The following is a 25,293-nucleotide window of genomic DNA, read 5'->3' on the forward strand; positions in this document are numbered from 1 at the left end:
CACACATTTTGCTGGGAGCTCTATCAGTGCGTGTTTCATTCTGCCAATTTTCTTTTTCTTTTTTAACAAATCCTGTTTGGAAGAGTGAAAGAACCCAAAAGCTGTGGAATGCTTCATTAGTTTGGGGGCAGGCGTTTTCAGCAACAGCAGATGGGATATTACATGATTAGTGGATGTGGATGGATTCCTTCCCCCACCTGGTTCTGGTCTAGGTTCAGTTTTAACGAGCTGAATTTTCTTTCAGGTGGTGATTTTGACCCTGCATTAGAGGCAATGGGAGACTTCTGTATATATTTCATGTACAGGAGGCAAACACGTGTGTGTCATCTCTGTGTTTGTGTTTACAGCCCAAGATATCTGAGGTATTCTATAGAGATGGAGTAGTAGGCGAGAGGGGACAGAGCTATGCAGGACCCCAGGTGAGGGGTATGGAGATGGCAGCTCTATGTGCAGCATGGCTGAGGATTTCTCAGAGGTGAACTCTTGGGGTGCCCCATTCCATTGTCCCTGTGTCCAGCACCTCAGAGAGGTAAGAGAGATCTGCTGGTGCTAATGATGATGCTTACTTTTGAGCAGGAAGGAGAGCCTGTGTGAAGATATAAAATGAATGTTTCTTTCTGCTTTTTCTGTCTGTAATGGATTCTTTCCTTCTCCAGTTAAGGTGGAGTTCAAGTGCCTTGCTTGTTCTATTTCTTGCCCTTTAGATGAGTAGCAGCAACAACCATATGTATATATGCACATGCATGGCTGGGTAGGTATTACTTGGTGGTGAGATTTCTTTTTCTGCCTGTAGTACTGGGTAATTCTTGCATTTCACATGCCTATCTCCAACCTCAATTGCGAGTCCACAAGAGAGCCGCTGGTGCTTGTGACTGAAGCCGGTGATGTGAGAGTGGTTACCTGCTTGTACTAGGGCCTGTCTGTGTGGACAGTGAATTCTCCTACATACCAAATGCTATGAACTTTCCTGTATTTTCTTTATTCAGACTGACTTTTAGCATAGCAATGTGTGGGTAACTGTCTCTCATCTTACAGAGAAAGTAGTCCAAGAACTTTCTGCAGAAGATGAAGGTGCCTGTAGCAGCTTCTTTGTTTCTGGATTTTCTGCTCTTGGACCCCGGGGCAAAGAGGTTATCCTGGAAGATGAGGCAAGCTGATCCAAGGCATCAGGCTGACTGTTCTTGCTGAGCTCTCTGGGCTTATACAGCCTGGAATTTTCCAACTCGGCAGCAAAGCTCTTTACCTTTTTTGTAGGCTGCCCTGGCTTGTGCATGAAATCATGTGGCCATTGTGAGGATTTGTTTAATTACTGTTACGTAAAGCCTGAAGAGTTCCTCCATCTGTTAATTCTTACAGATGGAGCAAGTACAGTTCTGTTCAACACCAGAAGATTATCTCACTCGTGTGAGATGATTGCTTTACATGGGTAGGTAGTGCATTTGCCATACTTTACAGCTCTCAATTAACATAAGGTTATTTTTGTTCTACTTCTGATTTTTTTCTCAGCATGTTTATATCTGTATATGTTGTGTAATGCTTGAAAGCAGCTTTACTTAGGGGGACTGTGGTCATACTTTGGAAGGGAGACACATCAGTTTTAATGTTTGCATTCAAATCAAGCTACATCCCTGTTCCCACAGTGTTTGTAACTTAGGCAAAACATGAAGTACTTGTAAAACTACCAGGGCTGAAAACAGACTTGACTTTTAGGGTCAAAGAGAGTTTCATGTCTAGATTGAATGTGCAGAACTAGAATGTAAGCTAGGCTAGGTTTAAAACCTTCGCTTTGAATTTCCAAACTTTCCTGCCAGGATTGTCCTCAGGTCTGAGGTATAAGGTTTTGTTCAGTCTGGAAGGATGCTTCCCAACACCTGTCTCACCTCTAAAAGGGGATGCCATCTGAAGTGTCCATGTACTTAACTACAAGCTTCTGATTATACTTATGGATTTTACGTGTGGTGAGAGGGTGAAAAATGAAAACTGAATGAAATCTTCCTAGGCAGGGGGGTACACTTGAGTCCCACTTCCACCCTAGTTAGTAGTTAAGTATGCTGTAGAAAGCTAAATCTAATTAATAGAGGAGATCCAGAACAGTCGCAGGAAATTCTGGTGACTGGGACATTTTCTTCATTGAATTCTGTTCCCCTCCTTTCCGAGCATTTGTTTTTGTACCTGGAGGCTGATATTTGTACTTAGGGAGCCTCAATGCACTACCTTTGTTGTTCTAAAATATATAAAATCCCTATTGCTAACACTTGTGCTCTACATGAAGGATGGTAAGTATAGGAAGTAAGCATAATGAGAAATAGAGGGAAGTCCTGTAATTATTGTAACTTGGTAAACTGGATTCAGTTTATTGCATCTGAAAGCTAGCTGTGCATCCAGAAACTGTATGTGTATGGTGCTGCCTCCTGAAAAGGAGCAGTTGAAAAGGATTTGGAGATCATGAGGGAGAGTGCAATAAGTATAAGCGTATTAGCTCAGCTGAACCAGCCCAACAGTGTGTAACTCAGCATGAGTTTTGCTACATCATTGCAATTAATGGGGGAGCCAGCATGATCACAGAGAAGATAAGCAGAAGTGTACTGAATCTGGAAATAATCCTTACCTTTATATGTAGTATTATTGTCATATTTTGCATCTATTTCTGATCTCTTTTAAGGGATGTGCAGGGAGGAAAGTTGTTCCCAATTTTGAAGGAAGTCCTTCTAGTGTGAGACTTAAACCTTGGACCATGTGTTGTGACATCCTTTGCCTTCAGAAACACCTGTCTTACTAAGACAACTGGTGGATGTGTGTTCAGATGCAGGGAAGAAATTACAGGGATCAGTGATGAGTCCAGAGAAGCAGATGCACACTACTGAGCTGGAGTTTCGAAGAGCAAGTTTTGCCTTCTAAAACACAGGCGGTGTTGGAGCGCACTTGACAAATGTCTTCTCTGTTAGGTGATGAGTTAACCGTGGCACAGCCTAGCTTATGGTGTTTCTCTCTGGCACCATGTGTCCTTAATCATTTCCTAGAAAATGCAAATGCTCCCAAACAAGTGAGCACGAGCATCCTGAATGGTTACAGCCTGGGGTTTAAAGCTTGCTGTTTGTGGAAAGGGGGAGATAGGAAGTTGTGACCTGTCAGGTGGATCGGGCCAAGGTTTCACACGTTGTTGTGAGCACTTGGCCTTTTTTCTGGTCTTTGGGAAGATGTGCTGGACCCCACAGCTTGGCTTAGGTGCAGGTAGGGATGTCTGGTCCAAGGAACCTGCTGGGATGTGAGTAGGTGAGAGACAGATGCTAAACTGTGCTTGAGACTGAGGCATAAGCACTCATGGAACTTCACCATAGCCATGTGGGGCCTTGGTGCAGTTATGTGCAAGATGAAATAAAAACATTTCCCTGTGCATGAGGTACTCCGGGGTGCTCAGATATGATAATGATGGGGCCTATAAAAGTCCCCAGAAGAATAAAAGGCTTCTTTTATGTAATGCTACTGAGAGCTATCTCCTGGTTTCAGAGAAATAGAAGTGATTATATCCCATTTATTGTGGAGAAGTAGGGACATGTTCATTCACAGGGTGCTAAATTTGTCCAATTAACTCTGTGCTCCTGAAATAATAATGAAAAGATTAGGCTACCATTTTATTAATTGAATTTTCTCCTCCTTTGGGAACAGTGCATATTAAAGTGAGGCCCTCGGTTACAGAGAGATTTCTCGGTTTTCAAGTTTGGCTGACCGTAACACAAAAGGCAGACGAAAGTCACATTTTCCACAGCTGTAAAATAATATTTTCAAGGGTTGATTTTAAAAAAAAGGAAATAAAAGGAACATTTCCCAATCTTGCCTTAATTTTTTAAAATTGATTTTGTTTAGACTTTCTTGGCTTGTATGATTTAACTGTTTACCTGCTGAAAAGAAAAGGTTTTGTCCTCAGGAGGAATGCCAAAATGTTTGTTGGTGGAGATAGCAGTTCAGTCTGGTATTCTCTTCAGCATTCTTGTGCTGCAAACCCCATGTTTTCACAAGCGTAGTTGTTAGCTGAAAATAGATAATTTCAGTCCTGCCTAATGGCTGTATTTCACTCATCCTTTTCCAAGCAGACACTGGAGCCAGTTTTCCATGCAGAAGACATTGAGTAGCTATGATAAGATAGTCTGAGAAGTTAAATTAGGAAATTACCTCCTTCCTGTGATCTTCTGCTCCCAGAACTACACTGAGCTTTTAGAGGATGGGAATGATACTTTTGTAGCTCAATAAGTATATTAATAATGTATTTTCAGAGCTGTAAGTTTTGCTGCTTCAAATGCGTAGTGCGGAGGGGGTTTTTGATCATCAGATGTCTCCTGGCCTAGAATCATAGAAGAGTTAGGGTTAGAAAGGACCTTAAAATCATGTAGTTCAACCCCCTGCCATGGGCAGGGACACCTCACACTAAACCATCTCACCCACGGCTCTGTCCAACCTGGCTTGAACAGCGCCAGGGATGGAGCATTCACAGCTTCCCTGGGCAACCCATTCCAGTGCCTCACCACCCTTACAGTAAAGAACTTCTTCCTTATATCCAATCTAAACTTCCCCTGTTTAAGTTTGAACCTGTTACCCCTCATCCTATCACTATAGTCCCTAATGAAGAGTCCCTCCCCAGCATCCTTATAGCCCCCCTTCAGATACTGGAAGGCTGCTATGAGGTCTCCACGCAGCCTTCTCTTCTCCAGGCTGAACAGCCCCAACTTCCTCAGCCTGTCTTCATACGGGAGGTGCTCCAGTCCCCTGATCATCCTCGTGGCCCTCCTCTGGACTTGTTCCAACAGTTCCATGTCCTTTTTATGTTGAGGACACCAGAACTGCACACAATACTCCAAGTGAGGTCTCACGAGAGCAGAGCAGAGGGGCAGGATCACCTCCTTCGACCTGCTGGTCACGCTCCTTTTGATGCGGCCCAGGATACGGTTGGCTTTCTGGGCTGTGAGCGCACACTGAAGCCGGCTCATGTTCATTTTCTCATTGACCAGCACCCTCAAGTCCTTCTCTGCAGGGCCGCTCTGAATCTCTTCTTTGCCCAACCTGTAGCTGTGCCTGGGATTGCTCTGACCCAGATGTAGGACCTTGCACTTGGCATGGTTAAGCTTCATAAGGTTGGCATCAGCCCACCTCACAAGCGTGTCAAGGTCCCTCTGGATGGCATCCCTTCCCTCCAGCATATCAACCAAACCACACAGCTTGGTGTCATCGACAAACTTGCTGAGGGCGCACTCAATCCCACTGTCCATGTCAGCGACGAAGATGTTGCACAAGACTGGCCTCAACACTGATCCCTGAGGGACACCACTCGTTACCGGTTTCCAGCAGGACATTGAGCCATTGACCACAATTCTTTGCACGCTGCCATCCAGCCAGTTCTTTATCCACCGAGTGGTCCATCCACCAAATTGATGTCTCTCCAATTTAGAGACAAGGATGTCGTGTGGGACAGTGTCGAACGCTTTGCACATCATAGAAAGCCACCAAATTGGTCAGGCAGGATTTCCCCTTAGTGAAGCCATGCTGGCTGTCACTAAGCACCTTGTTGTTTTTCATGTGCCTTAGCATGCCATCCAGGAGAATCTGCTCCAAGATTTTGCCAGGCACAGAGGTGAGACTGACTGGTCTGTAATTCCCCGGGTCTTCCATTTTCCCCTTCCTGAAAATGAGGGTCATATTTCCCTTTTTCCAGTTACGAGGAACTCCACCTGACTGCCATGATGTTTCAAATATGATGGCCAGTGGCTTATCAACTTCATTTGCCAGCTCTGCCATGTTGGATGAAGCCTTGTGTGGGATGGTTTAGTGTGAGGTGTCCCTGCCTATGGCAGGGGGGTTGGAACTAGATGATCTTGAGGTCCTTTCCAACCCTAACTATTCTATGATTCTATGATTCCTTGAGGACCCGCAGATGGATTTCATCGGGTCCCATGGACTTGTGCACATTCAGGTTTTTAAGATGGTCTTGAACCAGATCCTCTCCTACAGTGGGCCTAGGGTCTTCATTCTCACAGTCCCTGCGTCTACCTTCCAAGACTTGGGTGGTGCGGTCAGAGCCTTTGCCAGTGAAGACCGAGGCAAAGAAGTCATTCAGAACCTCAGCCTTCTCCAAATCCTGTGTAGCCACTCTCCCGAGAGCTTCCTCAGGGGGCCTACATTGTCCCTAGTCTGTCTTTTATTTGCTGCTTACCTATAGAATCCCTTCCTGTTACCTTTAACATCCATAGCCAAGTTTAATTGTAACTGGGCCTTAGCTTTCCTAACCTGGTCCCTAGCTTCCTGGATAACATCCCTGTATTCTTCCCTGTATTCTTCTGCCTGTCTTTGCTTCCACCTTTTGTAAACCTCTTTTTTCCTTTGAATTTTCCTCAGCAGCTCCTTATCCATCCAAGGAGGTCTCCTGGCCCTCCTGCTGCACTTCCTTCTAGTTGGGATACAACACTCCTGAGCTTGTAATAGGCGATCCTTGAATATCAACCAAGAGTCTTGGGCACCCCTGACCTCTAGGGCTATATCCCATGGAACTTTACTAAGCGGGCTCCTGAAGAGGCCAAAGTCTGCTCTTTTGAAGTCCAGGGCAGTGAGCTTGCTGCACGCTCTTCTCACTGTCCTGAGGATCTCAAATTCAACCATCTCGTGATCGCTGCATCCAAGGCTGCCCTGGAGTGTCACACTTCCAACCAGCCCTTCCCTGTTGGTGAGCACGAGGTCAAGCATGGCACCTCTCCTTGTTGGCTCCTCTATTACTTGCAGAAGGAAGTTGTCTTCCACACAATCGAGGAACCTCCTGGATTGCTTGTGCCGGGCCATACCGTCGCTCCAACAGATGTCAGGGTGGTTGAAGTCCCCCATGAGAACAAGGGCCTGCAAGTATGAGGCTGTTCCTATCTGTCTGTAGAGTGCTTCATCCACAGATTCCTCTTGATCAGGCAGTCTGTAACAGATGCCCACAATAATGTACCCCGTAGCTGTTCTCCGTTTAACACTGACCAACAAACTCTCTGTTGACTGCTTGCCTGTCCCCAGACAGAGACTTTGTGGGTTTGAGTCAAATGGGACACAGGTGAAAACTGTCATCCTGCAGTAGCCACGTGCCCAGGAGTCTGTTGGTGATTAGAGGAGAAATTTGCTGTTACAGGACTGTGAAACTCCTCTAATCAGTTGACCCCTGCAAGGAGCTTCAGGCTGCTTCATCTGTTTGTGTTGTGTTTAAAAATTAAATATGTGTATAACTATTCAGATATGCAGTTTCCATGGTGTGGTGCTGCAGTAAGGAGAACAAGCTGAACTATTGATCCATGTGCTCCCAAAGAAAATCTCACTCTGATCTGAGACCTTGCCTACCTGTTCAGTTGATTTCTATGAGCAACCTAAAAGAAAAGCAGTTTTTCAGACTACTGAGCTCTTTATAGCACAACATGATATGTATTTGTAGCGTTTGACACAATACATTAATTTAAATGATAAAAATACCTTATTTAAACATCAGGAGTCAAGGGGAGGTCATGTTCCTCTCAGCTGATACAAATCAGTGTCTAATTTTGATCATTAGCTGATATTTTGGTCCTGTTTTGGCTGTCATCTGGGTTAGCACTCAGTTTTCCTCACAGAGCCTGATGAATGCCATTTTTCCTTGCGCTGCTTTGCCTGGGATATGCGGTTATTCACCACTGGGGAGGAAAGTCATTCCTCCAGTCATTCTTCCTGAGGTTTGGCCAGGTTATTCCAGTTTCTGTGTTTTGGACGTGAAGATGAGGCATTAATGTTCTGTCCAAGGACAGAATTCAGCAAAAGCTGCATTTTTGCCTGGCTTTTAAATATGCTTAATCTTTTTTTCCCTCCTAATTGATATTTGGAAACGAGTTTTCATGCACTTAGATTCACATGCTGTTGTTTTGCTCCAAGATTCCATTTCTCACTAGTGATATGAATTATTTAATGGGCATATTGTGCTTCAGAAACAGCATTTTTAGCTGAGCTTCTATGTACTTAGACAGACACACACACCTATAAAAAAGATCACTTTTTGAGGGAGCTGTCAGAAATCTCCTGTATTTTAAACATCAAATCTGTGAGTCCCGAATGTTGAAGAAAATGCCAGTGCTCTAGTAATATTTACTCTAATGTCCCCTTTGAGCTGCCTGTCAAAAATAGGTACATCTCTGACTGAGATACAGCTTGGAAATACTGGTTTCTAAACAATCCCTGGGGCTCCAAGTAAAACTTTAATGAATAATCCTATGATTGGACAATTTTCTGGCATACATTTTCTGTGCAGCATCAATCTGCTTTTTATGGGGCTTTTTTATACCAGAAGAGATGGTTTCTGGTTATCTCTTCTTAGCACTTCATTCAGAGGTCTTCCCATCTTCAAAGCAGTGTACAAACTTTAGCTAATTAAACCTCTTTGCACATCTTACATCTGGAAGTGTGAAGCATTTTTCATTTGTCTGATGCGGCAATTTATGGGCAGACTGTACTCTAATACCTGCAAGATATTTTCTTCAAAGAGAGTTGAGGGCTTTTTTTCCCCACTTTCAGTCATATCCTGAAGGTTTGAATGACCTCGCTAGAGAAGAAAGTAGCTTCAGAGGAGGAAAGGCAGTAGGCTCGTGGCTGCAATTTTCTTGCTTATTCTTTTCTTTGGTTGCAATGTGGTTTATGTGGTCTCCAAGCATCCTGGAAAATGCTTACTGCTGGAACTCAAGAAAAAAGGTGTCAGCTGGTGTGTGCTCTGGCTGCTGGGTATCTGGTAGGGATGAGTTGGAGCCAGAGCTCCAGAGGTAGACAGAGGGAAAGCTTTCAGTGTTTATTAGTGGGAGGTCAGGCTTCTTTAAATCAGGCAGTCTTGGTAGTTCTCATTTCACTGTAGGTGAATCTTGCAAATCCATTTATATACCTCTAAATCATAAAGAAACTGCAGATGGTATTTATGCCACAAGAGCATTCAAAGATGCAAAGAAACGAGAATGTAAGTGAGAACTAGACTCAGGTAAAAGGGAACTATATAAAAGAGATTTCACAGGTGGTGTTGGCTTTGGCTTTTGAAAGCACGCAAATCATGTATACAGAGAAAAAGGCGACTGCTGACATTCATCCATGCACAGACAGGAAGATAACAGATGTACAGCAATATTCTGAGCAATACAATTTCATTTTGATTTCACTGCCATAAAGTAGTGTAGGAACTTATTTTGGTTTAAGGAAATAGCCATTGAAGGCTGGACTTGTACTTCACACACCTGCCATTGAGATGCTGTCACATTTGTATAGTCCTTGACAGAGCTCTGTTCCTTGAGGCTAAGCCAGATCATTTTTGTGATTAATTCACAGCATTATTTCTCTTTGCATGTGCAGGCTGCATAGGTATTTTCTTAATTAAATTAATTCTTGATTTTAAGAAATGTTATCACTCAAAGCAGTGATCGTTCATGGACTAACCCTGCATGGTCAGAGCAGCAGGAGCATTAGGCATGACAAACCAGAGTTGTGCTGTTTCAAATAAACTGGAAGTTGCCCAGGGTTTCACAAACCTCATGTGAAATCTCTTTTCTTCTTCTGTGTGGCCCCAAACAGTTTACCGTGCTTAGAATAGGTCTAACTTCTGAATCTGCAGATCTCCATACAAAACACTTGACTCCTGAAACAGCAATAATGGGAGTAACTCTCATTTTTCTGATGGGGAGACTGATCCATACTTTGTTAATTGAAATGTGTGAATGAGAATAGTTCCCTATAGTCCTAGGAAGGACATTGAAAGCAGCGTTTTGTTCTTCCAACATAAATGGATGTGTCTGTACTGTCAGGGGCAGCTCTGGGTGAGCATGGTTGTGAAGCTTTGACCAGTCCTGGAGAGCTGGGAGGACTCAGCCTGTTCTTATGATTTTTCTTCGGTTCATCATCATAGGAAGTTTGGCCAAGCACAGTTTAAATCTGCAGCTCCAGTTATTAACTTTCCACTTAGTGCAGCAGTTCTCCCGTGGTGGTATGGGGGCAAAGGTAAAGAGACAGTCATTAGACTGTGTGACCAAAGTATTGTTTAAAGATGACCAAGATATATTTTGTTCAAAGTATATCCCAGGATCAGCAGTTGTCTCATTTTCCCTCTTTCCCTCCACAAGGTTAATACAGTTCGTGCTCTTAGCTTTCATGCAGAGTGACACTGCACCCTTTCCTCAGGATGTGTCCCTTGCAGTCTGATCTTTATACAAACCATGTCCTGAACTGAGAGGTGAGGGTCATGTTGCCACACATGGAAACCAGAAACTTTTCCTTAGGCTTCTTGTAAACGTCAAGACTAAGTGATGAGCCCTGTGAAAAGGTGAAAGGAATCTCCACACCCTATCCATGGACCTTTTGGCACTGCATTGTGCGGCATGAAATCCGCTCCGCTTTGGGTGATAAGAAAAGTGCTGCTCTTTCTGCCTTTTGGCACCACTGACTCCCTGCCACAGGTTCATAGTGATAAACGGCCTGTGAGCTGCTCATACAGAGTGGCCATGGTGGTGGCTGCACTTTGCCCCTTGGTGGCAAGGCGGAGAATGCCGTGCGGGAATGAGGAGTGGCTACTCCTGACATCCCCACCTACTCTGAAGAAGAAATATGGGCAGGGTCACACGCACTTTCCTTAACAAACACGCTCATTACCTTGAAATTACAGTTTCCAAAGGGGCACTGCTCTTGGTCTGTGTAATTTTAAATGATGGCTCTGTGCTATTTTTAGGGTGGTGCTTTCTTTCCGCTGTATGTTTGCATGGTGGTTATTTAGAGTTGTTTCCTTCACCACCCCTAATTCTGAGGAAACCGTAGAGAAGTTATGAAGAAATGGTGGTAGAATTAACAGATAAAGAGACCTAAATTTGCTCCTCCACAAATGGATGCAGATCAGGCAATAACTTCTGCAGAAGGGCATCAGCTCTGCCCTGCTAGAGCTGAGAAGAAGAAACTCATTCTCAGCAGGCACAGAAACTGCCAGCAAAGGTGCCAACAGCCATGTTGTTGCCAAGGGTCGGATCTAACTCATTCATTTTGTGCTGCTTATCAAAAAGGCATTGAGCAGCATCAGCTTTTGAGCTACAGCTTGGTTCAGGTCTGAGCCAATAGCCTGGCTAAGAAGAAGCCCTGCAAGTTATGGCTGTGTCTCGAGGTTTCTGGGAAAGTGCAATAAAAACGTTGCTGTGAAGCGAAGCAGGTTGTACACGCTCCCCCCTGCCCTGTCCTGCAAAACAGGATTGCGCTAGGGTATTTGTAGTCTCCCTTCTGTTAATGAATCTGTTTTAACCCCTGAAGTGGCAGCATATCTTTTGCTTGATACAGTGGTTAACCACTGAATGGTGTGTATAAACACATGTACTCTTCCTTAAATCCCATTATTTGGCAATTCTCCACAGTAGCCTGGACCTCATTTCATGCTGCTTTTGCTCCTATTAGAGATCAAAGAGAGCAACCAAGCATGTAAATAAGCTCCCCATTTTTCTCCACACTGCTGAGGATCTCCCTGAGAGCACAAGCTTGCCATACGAGCACTCTTTCCTTGTAAGACAACTGGAAAGCTGTAAATATCCCAGTTACCTCTGTATAAACTCATAATATTTTTTTACTATTCTGTCCTTGTACACCTCCAATCACATTTAGGGTGATAAGGGTTTGATCTCCACCTGGTACATCTGAGCAGAGCTTCATTGGCTTACCCTGGTTACCAGTTTGACCCAGTTCCCTGGGGTAGTCCAGAAGGGATTCTACCAGGACTAAAACAAATTTCAGCTTCGTAGGTGCTTGCAGACACAAGTGTCTGTGCAGGGTCATTAAAAAAGACTAAGTAGAATTACAGAAAGCTTTCGAAGGACAAGACAAGACTTTCAGTGCTATTTAGGCAATGACTTCTCATGTTGCAATTTCTTAAGCCTCTGATTAGCCACCACATAAACCTGCCATTCTCTCCGCATTTAGCATCAAAATGTTCCAGGCTTCTCAATTGTTTCACATGTATGTCTAAAGGCATCAGTACTTCTTCCTCGTGCCAACCTGACCAGCAGCTGGGTGGGAAGGAGCGTGAAAGTCCTCGATAAATCTTTATTTTTTCATGCATTCCCTAACAGTAAATTATGACGGAGTGAGAAAGCTAGGTAGACAAACCTCTTGTTTTCTTGCTTCCAGGACAGTCTGTCCAATTGCTCTAATGGAAACTAAACCAGTTTTTAATAGAAATGCCTGCAGTCGTTGGAGTAGGAACACAGACTGGCTCTTAGCTGGAGCTTAGTGGTAATATTCACTTTCTCTGGCCTATTTATTCATGTCCAGCACTACAGATTTTGCTTTGCATTTAAAAGTTTGTAGTTATTAAGTGTAGATTGCATGGGGCTGTGGGTTTTCACATGGCTTCTTGAATGTTTTGAAAGGTTAAAGCTGAGGGGAGAAAATGGTGTCATTATCAAGGGAAAGGAAGGTCACACTTTTCCTATCACTCTGTATCTGATTGCCTGCTCTCTCCTTCCTCTGCCCTACCCCAACTACGAATAGGGAGTTTGGAGGTGTTTCCTGCAGGACAGCTGCAGTATCATTGCTGGAAAGTCTCAGTTACAAGTGAAGAATGCAGGCTGGATGAAAAGTGATGAGTTACTGGTGACTGATCTCAGCTGATAGGGGAAAAAATGACTCCTTGGTGAACTGGGCTAGTTCCCATAAAAAGAATCCATCACTTTGGAAAAGAGATTAATGGAGTACATCCAGCAGCTCTGCTGGCCAGTGGACAGCCGTTTGCACTGCAGCCACCGGATGAGGCGTTGTGTTGTGTCATTATGTGATTATTTATATCTTCCGTTGACTAGCACATTTGTTTCCCCAAAGCAGAGTGGGTGTATGATTTGCTATTTTTTATTCTTTATTAAGTACTAAATATAAACCAGCACTGAAGGGTGTATAGAGCTGTAATGCTGATTGATTTGGACGGGATGGGAGGAGGACGAGGAACTCCCCCTGCCCGCAAAGGTCTTCCCTCTTTCTAGGTGTTCGCAAGCTTCTGAGGCAAGCAATGATTTTTTCTTTGAGGAACAGTTTGACTTAGTCTGCAGAATTCAGACTTTTTTTATGTCTCTTTTCTCAAGAACCACAAAGAATTTTACTAATGAAATTACTTGCAGTGTTGTGCCTTCATGACTTCTGCTACAGCAACTATCTATTCTGATAGTTATAAACCCCTGTGGTGAGGAGGAATAAACTTGTGGGGTGTTTTAGTAGTGTTGAACTGCAAAGTGAAATCTTGAACCAAATCTGTTGATAGCTGTAGAAAACTTATCTGACTGATCATTTATATTAGGAAAGTTTTTTCTCTTCTTTTGATAAGGGTTTTTTTTGGGGGGTGGGTTTTTTTCAGTCTTGTATGAAAACATATTTTCGTCTTGTAGTAATCTAAGTTTTAGAAGTACGAAATTATTGGTTGTGTATTTCTATATCTAATGTTTAGATAAATAAAAAAGAGAATGAATAAAACAATTCTGCTACTCCTGCAACTTCTCATACTGTGTCTCATATAACCATTTAAAAGTGTGCAGGGAGTATGGCTGGAAGACCTCCTAGTTTTAAGCAGGACACCTAGGGTTTGTGACAAATGCTCTTCTGAGGCTTCCCTACATCAGTATCAAAGCTGATTTCCCAGCAAATAATTCTCTAGCATTCCTCTGAACAAGAAGGTACCAGTTTCCACCTCAGAGCCTACTGATCTTTACCACAGGGGTCTGAATACAGTGTTAAAAGTAGTGAAGGAATTTTAAAATGTTTTTAAAGCATAAATAAGAATTTAAAAGAAGCAGTTACCTGAAGCTCACCAACTTCTTGAAGCACATTTAGTTCTGATATTCAAAACATTTGTTCTGAGCTTTTTACCATGAAGTTATTCCTGTCTGGTTTACCTTTGACTTTGCAAGTGCGGAATACCAAACAGCAAAGGACAAAGCACTGAAAAGCGGGCAGGCAAGTTGCTTCTATGAGGGACTCTAAGGTTTTAGATTTGTATTAGATCATATCCAGTTGTGAAGTACTTTGAAACATCAAATCTTTGGAAAATTCCCTGAAATTGATGGGAACCTGTGCCTGTCAAAATGTTCAGGCACTTCTAGTGGTAATTATAATTCTATTATGCTCTTTCTTGTCAGCTTCCACTGGCTATGCAGAGGCTTAAACTATTGTCTTTTAAGTGGAAGGGTATATGATATTTACAGTCGTATAAGACCTGACTCACACTATGGATTGGACCATAGACATTAGGCTTTCCAAACCACAGTTTGGTTGAATTAAGGCAACCTTAGTTGCATGAAGAAGCACAGCAGTATGAGTGAAGTATGTGGGAAAAAACAGTAAACGTTTTATCAGCTGAAAATAGGAAAAATCTAGGTGATTGATTTTATGAGAAACTGTTTCTGACAAGTCCAAAAATAGGTAGCAGAGCCAAAGGAATTTTCCACCCATGTGTTCCTGTTTCAGAGCCAGCTTAGTTAAGCGGAGTTAAAGTGGTTTTTTGTATCCATTGTGAAGTAGCGCTTATGAACACTGTTCAGTCTTTTTAACTATTTTCTTTTATTAACAAGTGACCGTTGTTCCGCACGAAATCCATCAGAATAAACACAGATTTCTTTAGGAATATGCTACGGAAAGTACCTCCCACTTTTTTTCACCTGTACTCTTGGAGACTTAACATATGCCTCTTACTGTCATAGATGTGTTTTAACTGAATTTCAGGGATGTTGTCTGTGCTTTACTTTTGAAGCAGAGCATTGGAGCACACTGAATGATACCTTGGGATCTCACTCTTTCTGTTGATGTTTTCTTTGGTAGTAGTCTGTATTCAGATTGCATATAAATGCCATATGCCTTTGTGGTAGGTGACAGCAAGACGCTGAGTCCTTGATTATCCTAGGGTGATGTCAAGAAGAGGTGTCTGACATTTTCCTGTCAGGCACGGTCACTGCAAGGACAGTGGGGAAAGCTGGAAGCTGCAAAAGCCTAACTGTGATTCATGTGGACACTGCTCGGGAGTTTTCTTCCTAAAATTCCCAAAAGGTGGTTCAGGGCTGGCCTTGACAGCATCTCTTTAAAGGAAGCAGTTTTGAAGGTCTGAGGTTTTTGAGCACAGAAAAATAGTTTCAGAAATTTGCACAAACTTGCCTGTGACCTTCAGTACGAACAGTAATTTCTCCCTTCCTATTCTATTTTCATTGATTTTTTTGATTTATTTTTACCCACGTATCTATTTTTAGTTCTGGCTGCTTAGGGATACTTCTCTGCTTTCAGTTGACAAGTTGATCATGTTCTTTGCTCTCTAAGGTTCTTATAGAGACAGAATGCATATTAGGCACACACTATGAAACTTACATACTTACGATCATGATTTGGATATCCTTCTTATACTTGCTTTGATTGTGTTTAGCATTTACATACTGGCCTATTAGGCATTCATCAGGGATCATAGCAATAGGACAAGGGGTAATGGGTTTAAAATTTTAATGGGGCAGTTTAGGTTAGATATAAGGAAGAAGTTCTTTACTGTGAGGGTGGTGAGGCACTAGGACAGGTTGCCCAAAGAAGTGGTGAAAGCTCCATCCCTGGCAGCATTCAGGGCCAGGTTGAACAGAGCCTTGGGAGACATGGTCTAGTGTGAGGCATCCCTTCTCATGGTGGGGGGGAGTTGAAACTAGATGATCTTAAGGTTCTTTCTGACCCTAACTATGATTCTATGATTTTTGAGGGAGTGAACAAAAAGATTTCCTTACAAAGACAAATATGGTTTCCTTGTAGGTTAAGTATCTGTTCTATAGCGTCATCTTTGGGGTGTTGTGCAGGGAGCAAATGCATTATTATTCTGCAATACTAAGTGGTCTTTCAGAGCATACTGTACAATCGTCTTGGTGCTGCTTATCAGAGCTAATACTTATTTTAGTCTGTTGAGCCAACAGGAAGGACATTGGCTGCTAGTAAAACAATTTAATTCTGAAGGTTTGAAACTTCATTTAATTATAAAAACACAGTGTTTCACCACCAGTGCTATGCTACTGGTTGTTGCCATAGTAACTATATTGCAGAAAAAAAGTCTTTATTCTGAGTTAACCATAGATTTATTTTTAAACAAAACTCTGACTGACCTCAGAGAACAACTTGCATGCTTAAATTTAAGTATATTCCTAAATATCTTATTAGAGTTTAGCAGTTCTCAGGGATATTATTACGCCTAAAGACAAAAATCTTAAATTTAGCTGAGAAGAGGTTGCCTCTTTAATAGTCTGTTATGGCAATAAACAATGGAAATCATAATCTGACATTCAAAGTTAATAACCTGAAGTTAATGCTTGCTTATTTCAGAATTATATTATATTTAGAAACAGTGGAAAATAAGGAGCTTTGCTAGAGCAGAAATATAGGACACAATTGCCAAATAATGTGAGAAATAGCAAAGCTATTGCACTATTCAAGCAAGAGCATTATTGTAGAGTTCAGTGGAAATTGTCCTTGCTTGGTACCCTCTCAGCTATGCACACGTGAATAGCTCACCCATGTTAAGTCCTGAGTTAAAGACACTGACAGCTGAAAATGATGAAACTTTGTCCCAGATACCCTTGGTGAATTAGTGGCCGTTGGCTCGCACTTTCAAATACCTGTTTCCTAGGGATCAGGCTACTGATGTGTCTGTTTTTTGGTGATGAATGAAGGTGATCTGTTCATGGCTGGTGCCTGGGCTTTTGATATCCGTAGCTTCAGATGTGTCTCACTTTGTCTTGGCCTTGTCTTCATGCTGAGCCTGATAAACTTTCCTTTATTAGCTATTAGCATGTGATTGTCTTCTTCCTGCTTAGTTTACTCACATTGAACATTTATCTTCAGAAGTGGGTTAAACAGGAAAATGCTTTTGTTACTCATAGGATAAGAGAAAGTTATCTGTCTTTCACACAGAAAGTTACCACACACAGAAAGTTAGATATAATTGCTACTACATGTGGTGGTCTGTGGCATTCATGCAGCTAGGCAGACTGTGCACCCCCTTTCCCCCAAAGACAGCTGATTTCTACCCAGCAGTGGATGATATTAGACCGGTCCTTTCAATACGTAAGCTTTTGGAAGGTGCTCGTTGTGTCAGTAGCAGTCAGGCATCTGGAGACAAAGTGGGGAGGTGTGAGCTGATCCCATTCCACCCAGGCTGCTGGGAAACTTGCTAACTGGTCTCTCCAAGAGCCATCATGCTTGCTGACTGTATTTTGGAAGCAAAACAAATCTCCCAGTCATTTTCTGAATTACATCAAAAGTCCAGTAAATAGGAAATAATTTCTAAAATAGTGGTTGGAATATCTGCTATAATCTAATTTAGTAATTTGGGAATATGCAAAGCACTGTACAAAACTTACTGAACTAATCATCCAGCAGATGTCTGGGGTGAGAAAAATACTTTCTCTGTGTTACAGACAGGGGAAACTGGGGCACAGAGATCAAAGATTTAGCTAGGCCCTTTGGTTCTGCTTTGAATTAATACTTACCATGCACAAAATTAGCCAGTTAAAGAAAAAGCAAAGTTGTGTGAAAATGTAAGCTGCAGAAATCAGAGAAATTGGTTTATTAAATGGAGTTACATGATGAATCTACTGATCTCCAAACATCAAACAGGGTGCAGGGGCATCAGCTGATTTTTCTCCTGGCCAATATTTTTTTCCACCTTGCTACACTACTCAGGTGCCCCCTTGCTACTCACTACTTTCCACCTTGCTACTCATTACTTTCCATCTTGCTAGACTACTGCTGATGATACCATTATTGCTATAAAGCCCAGAATGAAACAGAACCAAGAAACTAGTGTGGGTACGAAAAATACCTTGAAATTGCCTTGTGTTATATTAAATTCCATGATCTTGAATACCATCTTCCTGGGGCTTTACAGCAGCATAATTCTACCACTCTTAGCCTAGTACCTCCTGGTTTACACTACTGTGTGTGAAATCAGGCTGTACTTGTAATTTGATTCTGTGTTTGCAGTTAGAAAGAAGCTCATGTTTTCCAGGCAAGAATTTTAATATCAGAGGCTCATGGAACAATAGGGCTTGAAGTACCTCATGAACTTGTCTAGGCTTTGCTTCTGCTTCAGGCCAGAGTAATTATATGTTTATTAAATTTGTCCTTAAAGACCTCTCATGGTAGAGAGTCCACAAGTCTCATCCACCCTATTCCAGTATCACTATCTGTACAGCTAAAATGCTTTTTGCTAGCATCCAACCTGAATTCTCCGAATTAACTGCAAATAAAGGTCATTACCTCTTCCTCCCATCCATGCTGGACAGGAAGATCTTATTACTTCTTTTATCTTTTCAGCTTTTTATATATTGCTAGGTGATTTTAACCCATGTAAGTCTTCGTTGTATGTCACACTCTCTGGATCCCTCTTGTTATTCACTACTCCACTTGATTTCTTCACACTCTCCATGAAGGTGACATCAAATCCTGGCTATGGTATCCAAGTGGGAGCTTGCCAGAACAGAATAGAGCAAAAGACTGCTTCCTGTATCTCATGTAATTTGAGATTACATGTTAGTGCTGCACAAAGATCAGCTTTGAAATATTACAGCCTTCAGGATCTGCTCCTCTACTGTTTGAGAAGCCCTTTTCCCCATGTTTTCAATAGACCTTCTCAGATTCTGTATGACCATGATCTCACTATTGCGCAATATGCAAACTAGATTTTTCAGGAAAGTATTTCCAGTTGAAGGAAAAAGATGTCAAAAATGGAAAAAGGTAAATTTTTCATCAGTGAGGAAAAACCACCTCAATCACGAATGTGCTCAAGTTCCTATTTGGTTCTGTATTGTGAATTTGATTTCTGCTGGGATATATTGCTATTTCTCACTGAATACCAAGTAGGTAGGAAAACCCTGATTAAAGGTACATACTTTACCTAAAGCTATTGCTTTATATATATTAGATATATCTAGTATATCAGGTAAGTTACATGTCAGGTAACTACACTGGGTTTGCCAGTGGAACCACTCATTTGCCATGGGAGGCACAGCTGTCTGCCAGCCTTTGAAATTGCTTAGGACTTTGAGGTCTTGGTTGCTATTTGGTTACCTTATTCCCTAGGGTACCTGGCTTTTAATTCTGGTACTTATTTTCCCCATTTGCCAAATAAGACAGTATTATTAAATTCCCCCATCCCAGGCTGGTCAGCTAGTCTTCCTCTCACTCACCTTCCTCTCAGTTAGCAATAAAGATGAAACATAGATTTGCTGGTGAAGGAAAAGGTAGTTGACTCATGTCAGCCCTCCCTAATGCAGCAGAAACACATGGTGGTCACAAGCCAAAAATGAGACCATGCAACTGTACCCCAGTTCCCACCTGTATGTGCAGCAATACAAAGGATGGGTTTCTGCAGGCTGGATGGAAGTGAAAACAAATATGTGGAATTCCATGGCACCCAACCTGGTGCTTAGGTAATGGCGATGTGTGGCTTCTGGAAGGCACCATCACCCAAACCTCAGTTCATGAGGACAGGGATTTATCTGGTTTTACGTTATTGCCAGCATCCAGAGATCATTGTATGTTTGTGAAGTCTTGTGTGTTGAGAAATTTTGGGTTTACACTTTTTATTAAAGTTTCCTTCCCTTTTTCATAGTTTTTCACACCCGTGATAAATGTCTTTTGGATGCAGCTGTATTTAGCTGTATGTAGTTGAGACAGGTAAGCTCCAGCATTGCAAAGCTCATGCTAAAGTTGAGGATAGCTGGTGATATTTGACATTTTTCTCCCGGAGTTTGGAGCAATGTCTTAGTCACTGCTTTTACTACATTTAAAAACAGAAAAATAAAAGAATGAGCAAACCTGTTCTTATGATGGGTCAGAGAAAACCTGAGAAGATGAACAAATTGAACACCAAGGGACCAGGAAATCAGAGTGAGAGCTTGGACATCACCCACTGAAAAAGTCTGCATTTTCAACCCCAGCTGACAGCCTGAGGGGCAGAGGATGGGAGTGGGAGGGGTGGAAAGAGCGTCCTCTGAAGTGCTTTGGGGTGGCCATCCTGCTTCTGGCACCAAGCTGCAGCTTTTCTACAGCCTCAGTCAAACAGCGCTTGTCGATGTGTCACTGCCTCCTGGGAGCTGTTATTTAGCGCAGCAGCAGCTAATTAAACCCTGGGAAGCAAAGCGCTGGTGAAGTGAACCTCGGCTACATCTGCCGAGGCTGTGCTGCCTGTCACGAGGACCTTGGGGGCCCCTTAAAACCGGAGTGCCGTTACCTGCTGGCTTGATGAAGCTGGGGAGCTGGTGGAGAGACTAGCTGCCCCCAGCCTGCCTGGGGCCAGGGGCTGAGGTGGTATCCCCGGAACCCACGTTTCTTGTCCCCGCAGAGGGTGGTGGAGGTGGCAATGGCTTTCAACCCAAACCTCCCGGCAGCTACTGCCTCTGAGAGGGAAGCCACCAGAACCCTATCATGGGAACAAGCTGCCTGTCAGACTCCATCCCCTATCCTGAGCTGTCATTTAGCGATATTTTAACCTGGAGATGTAATTTAGTGAGTTTTTCTTGTTTCCTTGAGGAAAGGAATCACTAGATGGCACTGCATCACCGCCGGAGAAGCCACCTCCTTCTGCGTCCAGGATGGATGAAAGACGTTGCCTGCCTCTGTTTCCAGCTGTGCGCTTTCAGTCTTTATCAGCGAAAAAAACCCAAAGCTGGGTCTGTATTAATAAAATTCTTTTAGCACGGTTTCCCTCTCTAGCTTCAGGAGTGCTAGCCCTGAATCATATGCCTATGGGACTTCTGGATAGAATGATACACCTTATATGGCTTGATAATTGTACATTGCTCTTTTAGCTTGTTTCTCTCTCCCTGCTATCAAGCGCAACAGACTCAGAAGTCTCAGTGGAAAAACAAATGGGATTGGATTTTTAATTTAAGATTAAACTCCCCAAATTGTGGGTGATGTTTGGGGGTGCTGATCCTGGCTAGGATTCTAAGTTCTTATAGCAAAGGAAAATAATAAATGTATGTGATTAGCTACATGCACGTGAATAGCTAATCAAGAACCATACATTGACACATGAGTGTAGACAGCATTGTTCACTGTGCCGTAGTTTCAAGAAATTATTGCTATTATGTGCTGCAAATATCCTTAATCAGAGGCTTGACTAAAATTACCTTCAGCCACCAAGCTTGCAAAATTGGGTTGTCTCATGACTATAGAGTTGATTGCAATAGTTTAACATTTCTATACCTATTTGGGATCCGTAAATTCAGTTTGGCAGAAAACAATAATAAACCGATGAAAAAAGCTTTAAAATGTATAAAATGTTTACTTTGGTCTGAAGCCCAAATGAAAAGATTTTGGTAATTTCCTATTGTCTCAATGAACCTTAATATACTGTATTTCTTTCTCATTTCTCCAAGAAACCTTGCCAAGTAGTAGCACTTGTAAGAAGAGGGTGTTTGAGCTCTTTACAATCTCAGAGCATCAGTCTTACCACTGTGCTGTTCTCATTAATAGCTGCTGTACCTGGAGAGGGCAGAAATCTCATTCGTTGGATGGAGAAAAACCTACTTATAAAATGTGCAAGAAATTGCACTGTACATGAAACTGTGATTCTTGGCTTAGTGCTGCTTTAGCCTGTTTTTGTGTTGCAAGACCATTAAAATGAAAAGTGTTTGAATTTTCCAAGTGAAAGTCTTGAAAGGTGCTGTAGCTGTACCCAGTTTCCTCCCTTTTCTTATTAAGGGGGTTTGTTATGCTAGAGCTGCAGCCTACTGATAATGAATGATGATAGATTAGCTTTGTCAAATAATTCATGTTTGCTAGCAGTCACTGGACATAGATTTTCATAATTATTTTATTGTATTTCCCCTTTAAATTCACGAATAGTTTTTTATTTCTGTGAGATCTCATTGCAGTTGGGGGATGTGATACTTCTGTATGCTTCAGTCTCTCCATGGCAACTGTAAATGGGTCAAGCACCAGTGCAGCCTGGCACACAGCAACTATGGAAGGCAGCTGCAGGAGTCTGCCCTCTCTGTGCCCTACGTTATCCTCACCTGGAGGTCCCTGGATGGTGCTTCCTAGGACAGTATTGAGTGCTGCAGCCGAAAGGTATCATGGAAGAGTTTTGTTGGGGCTCACTGAACCTTGAGAATCCCCTGGATTTGATATAGGTTCTATTAGAGGCTACGTGTTCAGAGAAGACCTGATGTTGCACAGACCCATGCTTCAGGTTCATGTGATTATTGCAGATACATTATGATGCTTTGCCACATCGGAGCAGAGCTTGTTTCAAGCTGTGTTCCAGACCCATGACCAAGAAAGAGAGCCTTGGGCTAAGGCAGTCTGAGGGAAGGGCTTAGAGGAAAGAGAAGATGACGGTGAGACTGTCCTGTTGTGTGCAAGAAAGGAGGGAGAGCTACAGGCACAATAAATGCAGGCTCTGCTCAGCTGCAAAGTAACCTAATTTTCAGCACATTGGGATCAGGGAGAACTCACTGAGGATACACATGCAGAGAAGCAGCAGCAAGAAGGAGAGTCATGGTACCTTGGTGCAAGGGTACCTTGGCATTAGGCAACCTCATTTGGATCCTACATTATGTAGCTTGTGAGGCTACTTACCTTTCATGTGGATAAGCAATTACATGGTCTGAAGTTAACATGATTCAGTGCTGCAACTAAAACGGACAAGATGAAACAAGAATTAAAAATGACCCTACTTTGCAATATTGTGAGAGTATTTTTGGACTGACTGTAGATGGAGAAAACCCAGACATGTATAGCCATAAAAGTACAGTAGTGCTAGACAGATGAAATGGAAACATGCATTAGGGTTTTGTAATAGGGACACTGAGGGCTATTCCCAAGGCCAAAATGCAATCTGCCTGTGGAAACTTGGGTGTGGAATTCTAAACTTAATGTCTGGTGCCCGTAAGACTTGCAACAGGATCTTTTCATTCCCACAGCAGTCTCAATCATTCAGTGGCAGGAATCTTCTTCTCTGCTGATCTGTGACATGAAGTGTTATTATCTGAAGAGTATCTATCATACAATATGATCATAAAATGCAAATAAATTCTTCTGAACAACCATTTCAATTGCTGGAGTAAGAAGCAGCCTTGTCATTATGCTTTATTAGTAGTGGTGTCTGCTTGGAAAACTTGAGTCCAGTTGATAGTCCACATTATTGAATCTTGGTCAGGTATACATCTGCTAGGAAGAAGAGACACTGATTATCACTTCATAGAGGGAGAGCTGAGTTTCTACTCACCATGGGGAAAAAACCCAAACCCAAATTAATGGCAGTCGCAGATCTGATGGAGCTACTAGCACAAACCTTCACCTGCAGAAATGACGGTTTTGTCTCTGTGGCCATGTTTAAGTAAGCAAGTAATTCTGTGCACAAGAAGCAGATCAGTAGACTGGGGCAGATGGATCACCATCTAATGTATCGAAATTGTTAATGGTATTGGTCTTTTAATATGGACTAGTTTTAATCTGGTCTCTTGATATGCCCATTTCACGTGTGGTTTGAGGCTGTCTGAAGGACAAGTCATCAATTTAACCACTTACTGTCTCTGTTATGGACTGGAGTGAGTTTGTTGCATAAGCTGATGGAGGAGAGCTTTTGTGAATTTCCTCCTCAAAGAATCTAGTTTGAATGGGCTAAGATGACTCCACAAACCCAGCTGGCAGATGGTAAATTGGGACACTCAGAGTTTCACTTCAGCACTGAACCAGAAGGGCAGTATGGGCACAAACCCGTGAACACAGCAAGAGCAGGCTGTTGGGGTCAAGTGCTTCTGGTGTCTAAGTGGAGACTGTTTTGTTCTCAAGTCATTAAAAACTCAGCAGGGAACTAGTTCCTTTGTCTGCAATATTGTTTAAATGATCACTTAGCTCACCATGGCAGTTAATCTTTTTTGCTTTCTAAAATGCATGTCATGACACAATTGTTAGATCGTTTGCCCTCAGGATGTTCTTCATACTGGTTTTCTAACCTGTTAGCACAAAACCCCTTCTCTTTTGAGTCTCTAAACACATAGGTGAACTTATCTGAGTCATAACATGCTCTCTTGTTCTTCAGCATTGTGTGGTAGTTACAGTTATTCTTTAATTTAAGGACAGCTATTAGCATTTTTTAAATGCATACATTCCCTTCCATTGCAGAATCTGAGATACATGGAAGCTGATTTTGGAGTGGTGTGGAGCAGTAGCAAAGCCATTCAAATCACTGGGTTTGTACTACTTTACCACTTCTGAATATTATTGACTATGTTAAATTGAGCATCTTTATTTTTAAAAAATTTATATCTACAAAGGAAGAAATATCTCATGATTTTATTCATCAAATCTCACCATCACACAGTCTGTGAACGGCTCAATTAAATTAACTCGTGTCATTGTTAGTGGTGGAAAAGGAGGGAAAAAGAAAAGAAAAGAACGGCTGGCAAAGAGATCAATATTAGTATTATAAGCTCAGGGTGCTCACCTTAGCCTAAGAACTTCTCATATCACTCCTCCGCATAAACAGCTATATATAGCTGAGAGTTGCCTTAAGATAGCAATTACTTCACTACTTCCTCTTAACTACCATGACCTCTCCCAGTGTAGGATCAAACAACCTGGAACTTGGAGTATTTTACTCTTTCTATATTTAGTCTTATTTCCAGTATAATTCGGAACACGTCAGAGAAGGCCTCTGTGCTGTGGTCCAAGGCAGCATCTGGAGTAGAGACCTGATACAGACCACCATGCTGCAATCATTTTCACAGGCTGTTCAGCCTTAATCTTAAACTTAGCTAAATATCTTCTCCATACTTTCTCCTGAGTTACTTGAATTCTCCAGGATCTCACTGGTCCGATGGTTAGATACCTTCTGTTTTCCAGATTCAGTTTATTCAAAGCTGTTTGTTCTTTTGCAACACAATTCATTAGTATATTTCTCGCCCTAGCCTTTATTTTGCAAGGTTAAAATAAACTAAGTTCTCCTTATGTCCTTTCATGAAGAAGGTTTTTCCATTCACCTGTTGCCCTCCCCACAAAAACGCCAAAGTGGATTTTGTTGAATGCAGGTTTGTGGAATTGCATACAGCATTGTATTGTCTTTTGCAGTGTCAACAATATTAGTACAACTCTCTTTTTTTTTGGGGGGTGGGGGGTGAGGGGGAGTGTAAATAGTTTCATGTTGCTCAGGACTGCTCGTTTTGGGTGGGGTGTTTTTTGTTTGTTTGTTGGGTTTTTTTTATATAGGTTTTCTGGTTACCCTGAGATCAAATAATACTTCTA

At 42.3% G+C, this 25,293-nt stretch overlaps 1 long non-coding RNA gene across 1 annotated transcript in view; it reads left to right on the forward strand.

Moving 5' to 3' along the window:
• The first annotated feature begins 515 nt into the window (after positions 1-515).
• LOC136015199 (uncharacterized) overlaps positions 516-25,293 on the forward strand; it is a 33,722-nt gene continuing 8,944 nt past the window's right edge. Inside the window, exons 1-2 of the long non-coding RNA XR_010613101.1 lie at positions 516-529; positions 1,357-1,426. This is a non-coding gene — a long non-coding RNA (uncharacterized LOC136015199). The remainder of the gene's footprint in view (positions 530-1,356; positions 1,427-25,293) is intronic.

This window comes from Lathamus discolor, chromosome 5, assembly GCF_037157495.1.
Source record: "Lathamus discolor isolate bLatDis1 chromosome 5, bLatDis1.hap1, whole genome shotgun sequence".
NCBI lineage: Eukaryota > Metazoa > Chordata > Aves > Psittaciformes > Psittacidae > Lathamus > Lathamus discolor.